This window comes from Elaeis guineensis, chromosome 1 (genome assembly GCF_000442705.2).
Source record: "Elaeis guineensis isolate ETL-2024a chromosome 1, EG11, whole genome shotgun sequence".
Classification (NCBI taxonomy): domain Eukaryota; kingdom Viridiplantae; phylum Streptophyta; class Magnoliopsida; order Arecales; family Arecaceae; genus Elaeis; species Elaeis guineensis.
Genome location: NC_025993.2, coordinates 50,177,193 through 50,186,951, shown reverse-complemented (window position 1 = coordinate 50,186,951; position 9,759 = coordinate 50,177,193). Strand labels below are relative to the sequence as shown.

Here is a 9,759-nt window from a genome sequence, read left to right as displayed (position 1 = left end):
GAAAAACGTGAAGAAGAAGAGGGTCTTCTTCTAGGGTTTTTATTTTCATATCTTTCCTCCTTCCATCTTGAGTTTCCTGAGAGCGTCTCAGATCTGAAACTCCTCCTTCTACTTTTCATCTTTGGAAGAGTCCAAATCAAGAAGAAGGAGGCACCTGATCAACCATCAAAGAAGGATCAGCGTAGTACTAGCATACTGTGCTGATTTTCTGAAGCAGGACTTCTGATCGAGATTCGTGGGCTCGTGTGGACGACTCCTAGAGGCCGGACACGTGTGCGGCTTGCAACATCATCCTTAAGCCCAGATCAGCAAGGTTAGAGCATCTAACTTGCAAGGTAATAGATCTGATCTATTATTTAATACATACATTAGATGTAGCTAGTATAGAAACATGTTGATATGATCAACATGTAGTTCATACTATATTTATATATATTTTAATTTCTGATTTAATGCCATATAATAATCATGTAATAGGATCTTAGATCTAGGGATTTTCTGATCTTAGAAAATAAATTTTGATTTATTTTAGTCTTCCGCTGTATGATCTTGAAAAAGTTTCAAGATCTAACCCTCTTTTTCAAGATCTAACCCTGAAACCCTAGATCTGGTTCCTACAATTGGTATCAGAGCCTAGGTTCTTTATTACATGATTATTTATACATGCTTAGATTATTTTTTAGATTAGATCTAATTTATAATCTGATTATTAAATCTGAAATTAAAATTTTAGATCAATCACAAACTGCAAGGTTGTCCTGCTGTAAGGTTTACCCCTTACAGTGCAAAGGTTGTCCTAGTTTGTGTAGATCTATCTTTAATCATAAATTTGTTAGATATGATCTAGATTAAATTTATGATTTATTAGATTTAAAAGATGTTTAAATCTGAAATAAAATCTCTATGTTAATAATTTTTATGCAAAGAAATTATTTAAAGTTGAAATTGTTTCAATTACATGAACCTGTTTAGATTAGATCTAAAGTAGTTTCATGTTTATTTCACTTGCATCTTGATTATGAATCAAACATGCAATATGATTGGTAGAATCATATTATAAAATTGTTTTACAAATATGAAAATTATTTTTTGAAAAGCCGAACCCAACCCTCAGCCCAAAACTTAATTAAGAATTAAGAAGTTGTTTGATTAGGTTCTAGGATTATGAATTGAAGAACCTAAGACACAAATCATAACACATTGGGTTAATGGGTTAGTGGGAATTAGGTCCATTAATTGGGTTAGACCTATGGTTAGATTAAAGATGGACTTAATTAGAGAATTGACTAAATCTAATCAATTATTGTCTTAGATTAGGTCAAGGATTCTCTAGATCAATTACAATAGTTGTAGTTGGTCAAGTTCATATCTTTAACGAGAACCAAATGGACTTGATTCTTGGCTAAGCGATCTAGCACGAACTGTTAGGTTGATCTAATCGAAACTAATTAAACCAGTTGGTGTCTAAGGTAAACCAGACCGGTGGTTTTTAATTGGGAGCCCGCTTACCTGGCCATTTCTGATGGTGTCTAAGGCAAGCTTTGGCAGACCCTCCCACTGATCGAACTTACCTGGCCTCTTGGTGAAATTATGTTTTGATTGGATCACTTGACTATTCGAGCTGACCCATGTCAGCTAGGTAAATCAGTGTGACTGATTTAGGTGCTCCTAGACCAGCCCTGGTCTCCCTTAAGTTGACTTGGTGAAGCCAGTGGCAGGATCATGATAAGCTGGTTCATCTGACCTCATCCTCTATATTATTTAAATCCTCTAAAATTATTAGGTCCTTAAAATGATAAAGTTATGAAGATAACTGAGTCATAGCCTCCCATTAAGGTGTTTGATAATGAGTCCATGAACTCAATAATCATTGCAGACCCAAAGGCCTGGTGCTTGTTGACTAATGGAATTATCACTCATCATATGACGACTTGGAAGTATCTCTCTAATGGTGGTTAGGTGAGCCAACCAATGTTGGGCTTAATCATTCGTTGGTTAGATATACCAAGTATGATCATGTTAATGGTTGGACCTAACTGGATCCTTACAGTGGAGGCCAAAGCCTACTGATTAGGTTTCTGGGGCAAAATTAAAATTACTAGAAATTGTTTAGAGAAACAATTGGTTATGAACCTACCCTTAGATGTACATGGGTTGGCCAACCAAAGTTGGGCTTGTGTGCAGTCTAAGTGGATTCTAGTACCCGCTAAGGAATTAGGATAATTCCTCGAATTGGAGGTAGAGGCTTCCAATTCGAATAAAATAGTGGGAGAAACCTTTTGATTAAAGTCCAAATCTTTAGGTTTAATGAATCAATTACTAATTAGGTTATGGTTCTCCTTTGTGCAAATATGGCCACTTCCCTATCACTCCGATCATTGTTGGACAATGATAAGTTGGTGGGATCCAACTTCGATAGCTGGTATCGAAAGTTGAAGATAGTCCTGGAGCATGAACGGATCCTATATGTGATATTAGATCCTACACCTGAGGAGCCAGCTGTCAATGCATGTGGAACAGTCAGAGACACTTACCAAAAGTGGCTCAGTGACCGGACCACGATGTGCTGTATCATGCTAGCTGCTATCATGAGCGACGAGTTCAGTCGCAGATTCGAGACGGCTCAGCCAAAGGACATGCTTCAAGTGTTGGAGGATGCCTTTGGCACACCCGATGACGTGGAGAGGCACAAGACTAGTTGTGCCATCTTCAACGCCAAAATGCGGGATGGTGCCTCTGTCACTGATCATGTATTGTACATGATCGAGCTGATGGAATGATTGAGCAAGCTCGGCTTTCTCTTGCATGAGTAGCTTGGGAAAGATGCAATACTGAACTCGCTGCCCAAGTCTTATCTCCCATTCCTCACTCATTATAGAATGACAAAGCCTGAAGAGAACTACCACGGGTTACTGGGGTTGCTTCAGAACTTTGAGAAGGATCACCAACTTCACAAGGAGCCGGTGAATTTAGTGGGAGGTTCGTCTTCTGGTTCTCGACCTTTTAAGAAAGGGAAGAAGAACAAGAAGAAGAAAGTGAAGAAGGTGCAAGTTCAGACTGGGACATCGGTGCAGAGCCAGACCAAAAAAAGATCAAGCCTGATAAGAGTCTATTCAACTGGCAAACACCCTAGATTAGATAGTGTGTCAGATATCTACTTATGGCACTGTAGGCTAGGTCATATAAACAAGAACAGAATAAACAGGTAGACTCAAGAGGGAATCCTCAAAGTCAGTGATTGTGAATCACTTTTAACCTGTGAGTTCTGTCTTCTTGGTAAAATGACCAAGTCATCTTTTACTGGAAAAGGTGAGAGAGCTACTGAGCTCTTGGGCCTAGTACATACTGATGTATGCGGGCCCATGAGCACCAGTGCTAGAGATGGATATTTCTACTTCATAACTTTCACGGATGACCTATCCCGATATGGATATGTCTATCTGATGAAACATAAGTCGGATTCATTTGAAATGTTCAAACGATTCTGAAGTGAAGTAGAAAAACAAACTGGGAAGAGTATTAAAACTCTTCGATCTGATCGAGGAGGAGAATATCTTTCTAGTGAATTTCTCACATATCTAGGAGAGAATGGGATTCTCTCCCAATGGACTCCTCCAGGAACACCACAGCATAATGGTGTGTCTGAAAGGAGGAATCGGACTCTGTTAGACATGGTCTGATCCATGATGGGTTTTGCTAGCTTGTCGATATCCTTCTGGGGATATGCACTCGAATCGGCCTGTTATCTATTAAATAGGGTTCCAAGTAAGTCTGTAATTAAGACTCCATATGAGATATGGACGGGACGTAAGCCAGCACTTTCACATCTTAGGGTCTGGGGGTGCCCGGCCTATGTCAAACGATTAGTCACAGACAAACTTGGACCTAGGTCTGACAAATGCTCATTCATAGGGTACCCCAAAGAGACAAAAAGATATTTTTTCTACCATGCTGATGAACAAAAGGTGTTCGTCAGCCTTAAGGCAATCTTTTTAGAAAAGGAGTTCCTTGGTGAAGGAACCGTTGCCTCTAAGGTTGAACTTGATGAAGTTCAACAGGTAGAAGGACCGACACCAATAGCTGAACCGGAGTCGGATATGATTAGATCAAATCCGGAGCCCAATATACCTGCACCATTAAGGCGATCCGGTAGAGTACCGCGTCAGCCGGACAGATACTACGGTTTCTTGATCCGGGATGGTGATCCCATCGAACTTGATGAGAATAATGAGGATCCGATCACCTATATGGATGCTATGCAGAGACCTGATTCCGAGAAATGGCTTGAAGCCATGAAATCCGAAATGGAGTCCATGAAGGTCAACGATGTATGGACATTGGTTGACCCACCTGAAGGGGTTAATCCCATTGGGTGTAAATGGGTCTTCAAAAGGAAGAGGGGCGCAGACGGAAAGGTGGAGACCTATAAAGCCTGTCTGGTTGCCAAGGGGTATCGTCAACGTTATGGTATTGACTATGACGAGATATTTTCCCTTATGGCAATGCTCAAATCTATTCGGATAATGCTTGCAATAGCTGCCCATCTGGATTATGAGATCTGACAGATGGATGTAAAGACAGCTTTCCTGAATGGAGAGCTGACTGAAGAGGTGTATATGATACAACCTGAAAGGTTTACATCCACAGATGAGTCCAAGGTGTGCAAGCTTCAGAGATCCATTTATGGACTGAAGCAAGCTTCTCGGAGTTGGAACATGCATTTTGATAAGGTGATCAAAACGTATGGCTTCATTAAGAATGGAGAAGATCCCTGCATCTATAAATGGACAAATGGTCCAGTTGTGGTATTCCTTGTCTTGTACGTGGATGACATTCTCTTAATCGAGAATGACATCCCCGCACTACAGGGAATAAAAGTTTGGTTGTCATCACAGTTCTCCATGAAGGACTTGGGTGAAGCATCCTACATCCTAGGGATGAAGATCTATAGGGATAGATCTAAAAGGATGCTTGGGTTATCCCAGTCCATGTACATAGACACTGTGCTGAAGAGGTTCAGCATGAAGAATTCCAAGAAGGGCTATCTACCAATAGGCCATGAAATTTCTCTCTCTAAGAAGGATTGTCCGACAACTCCTGAAGAGAGAGAGCGTATGAGTAGAGTCCCATATGCTTTAGCCGTGGGATCTATCATGTACGCCATGACATGTACAAGACCAGATGTGGCATACTCACTAGGAATAGTGAGTAGATACAAATCTGATCCTGGAGAAAACTACTGGAAAGTGGCTAAAGCCATCCTTAAGTATTTGAGAAATACTAAGGACCAATGGTTGGTTTATGGCGAGTCAGATCTGAAACTTGTGGGGTTCACAGACTCCAGCTTCCAATCTGACCATGATGACAGTAGGAGTGTGTCGGGTTATATCTTTACTCTGAATGGTGGAGCCATCTGCTGGAAGAGTTCCAAGCAGCATACTGTGGCGGACTCTGTTTGTGAAGCGGAGTACATCGCAGCATCGGATGCCGCGAAGGAAGCTGTGTGGCTGAGGAAATTCATCAATGAGCTTGGAGTAGCATCCTCCTTTGATGGTCCAGTCCTGCTCTACTGCGACAGCACTGGTACCATAGCTCAGGTGATGGAACCAAAGCACATCAGCGGATGAAGCACATCTTGCACCACTTCCACCTGGTCCGAGAGATCGTGGATCGAGGTGACATCGACCTTCAGAAGATCGACTGAAAGGAGAACCTAGCCGACCCCTTCACTAAAGCCCAGGCAATAAAGGAGTTCGACAACCACAAGTCGAAGATGGGTATTAGATACTGTGCCGAGTGGCTTTAGGACAAGTGGGAGTTGTTGGGAAATGTGTCCCAAAAAGCCAATCGTTAAGCTGTTGATGGTTGAGCAACCAAGTATTGTAATTGATTTGTTAATAAATAAAATATATTTGGCATTTTCATCATAAGCTTTCATCTTCTAATGAACTCCGTTATTATGATGAAGTCCTTAGGACTATTTAGGTTCGATAAAGAGAGGATTTATCGATTAGTCCTTAAAACTGTTCACGACCAAATGATAGGCTGTTAATAAGGACGACAGCTTCTATCGAGCATAGGTCGCTGTAGGCCATATGGGTTGGTTGTCCTCTTAACCAAAGAGTGTAGAGACACTGGTATGGCATACAGGTGAGATGTAAGGGTACATCGTCATTGAACGTGACCAACTCCAGAGCATTCTACTGTCGAGAATGTCTCTGATGGGATATAGGTATAAGTGTCCCTTGGACTTGAGATCGCCTCAGTGACTTGCAAGCAACTCACTGTGCTTTGGTACTGGACTAACTGAATTTCTAATTCAGGGACGGAAGGCTTCTGGGCACAGTCAAGTACTTGCGAAGTCAGAGTGTGATCGAGATGGGATTGACCACTCCAAGAGTTGGAGAAGAATGAGTCGCTGTATTTCAATTTAGCAAAACTTTGGCCAGGGTAATCCATCAGATGGATTTGATATTTTGAAATACAATGTGGACAACCTGATCAGAGTTGACAGTTGAGCTCTGGGGTGTCCTATGATCATTTTGGTCAAGGGGATGAATTATATGAAAACTATATCCGCATGGGTTCTAAGGATGTTGTTCTACACATTCGACCTATCCGGACGTCGGGTACCATTGCTAGATGGTCACTTCGATTGGTATAAAAATTTGTTTCTATGCTACCGGCTTAGGTTCGGACCTATGAGGTCACACACATTAGAGTTCATGATCCGATCGGATGGTTGATCAACGATTAAGAATCATTATAGGGTTAAATAATCAATACGATTGACATTTAACCCAGTGCAAGTGTTGCAGGAGGATCGATTAGCAATTTGATTGCTAATTGGCTTAATTTGATTAAGCCAATGGGCTGAGATTAAGTCTAATTAAATATGATTTAATTAGATTTGGTTTGGGCTTGATTGGATCAAGTCCAATTGGTTTATTGGATAAGCCAAGTGCAAGGAAAGACTAGTCCTAGTTCAACTAGGACTTGGGTCAATCTAATTTCTAATTTGATTAAAAAATTAAATCAGATTTAAATCTAATTTAATCTGATTAAATTAGGTTCTTAATTAGATTAAGACCTATTTTAATTGGGTTGATCTAATTTTGATTTGATTTGGTTTGGGAAACCAAATTAAAACAAGTTATGAGACAGAATCCTAGTAGGACTAGGATTCCACCTTACGCCACATAAGCCTTCTCCACGCCCTCTCTCTTATTCAACGCCAATCTCCACTTATTTTGTGCGACAAAAGCCCTCTCCCAAATCTCTCTCACATTCACAAAAGGTCTCTTCTCTTCTTTCTTACATGGAAGGTGGTTTGGATCAAATCTAAAAGGAATAAGTTTGGATTTTGAATTCTATGAGATAGAGTTTTAGAAATCCAAAACTCTTTCAATTTTGCACCGAATTTATCCAAATTTGTTTTGGAATTTTCGTGGCTTTTAGGGTTTACATTGTGCACCCTTTTCTTTTGATCCATCCACGAAAATATGAAGGAGGTGCTCAAGAGTTGGGCGTCCCTTTACTTGCCATGTTTGGATAAGCCTTGACTAGGTGTTTGACCTAGACAAGGACTCTACCATATCTCTCTATATAAGATGAGTTTCTTTGTGAAATTTTAATAGGAGATAGCTTTTCGAGAGACCTTTCTGTCATCCAAAAATTAGAGAGAAATACCTTTGGGTCATGGAGATATAAAAGATGCAAGTTTGGGCATTTAGAGAGAAAAACGTGAAGAAGAAGAGGGTCTTCTTCTAGGGTTTTTATTTTCATATCTTTCCTCCTTCCATCTTGAGTTTCCTAAGAGCGTCTCAGATCTGAAACTCCTCCTTCTACTTTCCATCTTTGGAAAAGTCCAAATCAAGAAGAAGGAGGCACCTGATCAACCATCAAAGAAGGATCAGCGTAGTACTAGCATACTGTGCTGATTTCCTGAAGCAGGACTTCTGATCGAGATTCGTGGGCTCGTGTGGATGACTCCTAGAGGCCGGACACGTGTGCGGCTTGCAACATCATCCTTAAGCCCAGATCAGCGAGGTTAGAGCATCTAACTTGCAAGGTAATAGATCTGATCTATTATTTAATACATACATTAGATGTAGCTAGTATAGAAACATGTTGATATGATCAACATGTAGTTCATACTATATTTATATATATTTTAATTTCTGATTTAATGCCATATAATAATCATGTAATAGGATCTTAGATCTAGGGATTTTTTGATCTTAGAAAATAAATTTTGATTTATTTTAGTCTTCCGCTGTATGATCTTGAAAAAGTTTCAAGATCTAACCCTCTTTTTCAAGATCTAACCCTGAAACCCTAGATCTGGTTCCTACATCTACTACTTGGAGTGCTTTAAGCTGATCTTGGCAGTTAGGAGCTGTCTAGATCTAGGGTAACCCCAAGTCAGGATTGATCGAACCACTTGATTGTTAACTAAAAATATCAAACCTAATTAATTCTTCTCTCTCTTCTTAGCCTTAGAACTCCTTAGATTCTCTCTTTTAGAACTCTTTTCTCTCTCCCTCCTCATTTTCTCCTCTTCTTTTTCAAAAAAAAAACTTGCTGAAATTAAAACTTGGTGAGATCTTTTGGGTGCATGCTAAGACACCGATCATTACAACCTGATTTACACCCACTAGACCTAGAGCTAGAAAGAATGATTTGAAAAAATTGAATTAAAACCATGGATCCAAAATAAAAGACTGACCCATCATGATAATTGAGGGAGTATTTTACTCCCTCTTCTTGCACCTACTCGCCATGTATCCAGCCTTCTCTTATGGAGGTGGCACAATACGAAATCAAGTCCAGCATTATTCAAATGCTGCCATCATTCTATGGACTATTGAATGAGGATCCGTATAAATACTTGGACAAATTTCTTGAGATATGCTCCACGGTAAAAATCTAAAACTTCTTCGATGATGCCCTTAGGTTGAAACTGTTCCCTTTTTCATTTAAGGATAAAGCCAAGCATTGGTTAAACTCTCTAGATTCCATAACCATTTCAACTTGGAACCATTTTCAGAGAGAGTTCCTTAAGAAATACTTTTCAATTAAAAAAATAAATTAAATTAGAAAAACTATCACTAGTTTTTTCTAATTGGATGGTGAACTTTTTCATGAGACATGAAAAAGGTTAAGGGACCTCATTCGTAAATGCCCCTACCATGTTATCCCCAAATGGCAACTTGTTCAGTGTTTCTACGATGGTCTATCAGAGAAATATCGATAAATGATTGATGCATCGTATGGTGGGACATTCATGCTAAAGAGTGAGGATGAGGCTTGGCAGCTCTTTGAAATACTTAGTGAGAACTTCTTGCATCACATGTCACCACCTCAAGAGAACAATCCATGTCTCAACAAAAATGAGGTGGAATCTATCAGATTGAAAATGTTATGGATATCCATAGTAAGGTAGATAAGTTATCCCAAAAATTAGAACATCTTTTGAATACTGGATACTCTCCGATTTCACCTAACCCAGTCCAAGATGTTTGTGCATTGTGTGCAAGCCCAACCCATTTTATTAGTGAATGCCCAACCGTACCTCAATTTTCTGAGTTTGTGCATGAGCAAGTCCAACAAACTCAAACCCAACAAGCTCGTAGAGTAGGAAATGATCCATATTCAAATACTTATAACTCTAGCTGGAGAAACCACCTAAATATTTTTTGAAGACCATAGCTAGTTGTTGGCCCTGCTGTACCTAGACCCAACTATCAGGATCCAACA

General features: G+C 39.9%; 1 non-coding gene across 1 annotated transcript; it reads right to left on the bottom strand.

Moving 5' to 3' along the window:
* Positions 1 to 9,091: 9,091 nt before the first annotated feature.
* On the bottom strand, positions 9,092 to 9,198 carry LOC114913430 (small nucleolar RNA R71). The gene has a single exon (XR_003799435.1). It is a non-coding gene; the product is annotated as a small nucleolar RNA R71 (small nucleolar RNA).
* Positions 9,199 to 9,759: the final 561 nt, after the last annotated feature.